The sequence below is a fragment of the Neomonachus schauinslandi genome, chromosome 13 (assembly GCF_002201575.2).
Source record: "Neomonachus schauinslandi chromosome 13, ASM220157v2, whole genome shotgun sequence".
Taxonomy (NCBI): Eukaryota; Metazoa; Chordata; class Mammalia; order Carnivora; family Phocidae; genus Neomonachus; species Neomonachus schauinslandi.
The window spans coordinates 25,475,358-25,476,938 of record NC_058415.1 but is presented as its reverse complement, the minus strand read 5'-3'; the positions used below and the strand labels follow the sequence as shown (position 1 = coordinate 25,476,938).

Sequence of the window (1,581 nt, the reverse complement as noted above, 5' to 3'; positions counted from 1 at the left end):
GTAGGTCTGTGGGGATCTCACAGCATGTAAACGAAATCTCCTTTTCTCCTTTAGCTACCACATTAATGATGGCTGCAGCAGGCAGGACACTGGCTCTGGGCGCCAAGAAGCAGCCATGGCTCATGGTCTCTCTGGAAGCCAACAAGAAAAGCTCAGAATTCATGAAGGTTAAGAAATGTAGACTCAGCTTCATACACCCACCCCTGGGCAGTTCAAGTTGGGTACAAGAGGTATTGTTCTTAAAGCTCTCCTTACCAACTCATTTTTTTAAGCACACACACACACACACCCTGTTGTGCTAGTAGGCCTAGCTCAATCCAGTGAAGGAGGGATCTAGTCTGTAAAGTGAGTCCCGTGCCCCGGGATTAGAAGTCCAGAACAGGAATCCTTTATTACATGTAGAGACAACCCTCAGCTAATCTTGGCTTGCCCTCTGCAACTTTCCCCTCGTACAGCCTCTCCTCACCCTCCTGCACCACCTTTTGCTGTTCAGACCAATTTCTAATCTTCCAGTAGAAGGGCATCAAGTCACGGAGCCACTGTATGATAACCTGGTCCCCTGTGGAACACTGAGGGTGGAGTGGTTTCAAGAAGACACTAGGGCAGGAAAGCCTGCTCCGATTGGCAAAAAGGAGGTAGGTCAATAGGCTATGCCCTCGGAATAGATGTTCTCCCTCGCAATCAAACAAAAAGCCTTCCTGCTCTGCAGACCCCAGGAGCTGCTGCCGACTGACCCCGGAGATCGCACCTGTACCCGAGGACACTGTGCAGGAATAAGGGCCTTAAGATTCAAATCCACAAAAATACAAAATCAGAACATTTATATTACAAAAAAAAGTTAAAATACACAAGATCTGTCATATACATGCAGCTCGTGCAGCTGGCATCCTGTAGAAAGTGGGGCCCAAGGTGCAGTTATCCAAGGGAGCAAATAAAGAAAATTCTATTGGCCCAGAGTGGGGTGGGAGTCAGCTTAGGAGCAGCGGGTCTGCAGCTGTTCCCCCAACAACCCCTTTGCCTACTGTCACAACCCATGGCTTGGGACAGTAGAGAACAACCTTTCCCCTGAGTGGGTTATGAGACAAGATACGGGAAAACCCTGCCTTACCCCTGAGAGACTCCTTCCCACAGGACGCAATGGTTTGTGCTCTTGGGCCCATCAATCTGGTCTCAGGCTCAATCTTTACACCCTGGCGCGGGGGCGGGGGCGGGGGGAGGATTATTACTACATCTCCTTTGAAAAGAAACAATTTCCCTCTCCAGGCCACTTTCAAAAGGTGGAGATTCTGGGGACGGAAACTCAGATAAAGCACACAGGGAGGGATGTTCCCCAAAACCCTCAGGAGCATTTGGATTGAGCAGGGTTGGAGTTCATTTGCCTCACCCCCTTCCCCCACCCTGCCGAGAGGGAAGGAGGGGTGATGCTGTGGACCCAGGCCTGAGATGCATGGCGGAGCCAGCTGCCCCCTACCCACCCTTATCCCCACTTCCTCCACTCTGCCTGCTCCTCAAAACTTCCTGATCACAGAAGGCTACCCGCCCCCCCCCCCCCCCCCCCCCCCCCCCCCCCCCCCCCCCCCC

General features: G+C 52.3%; 1 pseudogene; it reads right to left on the bottom strand.

The window, feature by feature from the left end:
* Positions 1-392: 392 nt before the first annotated feature.
* LOC110569975 overlaps positions 393-1,581 on the bottom strand; it is a 1,826-nt pseudogene continuing 637 nt past the window's right edge.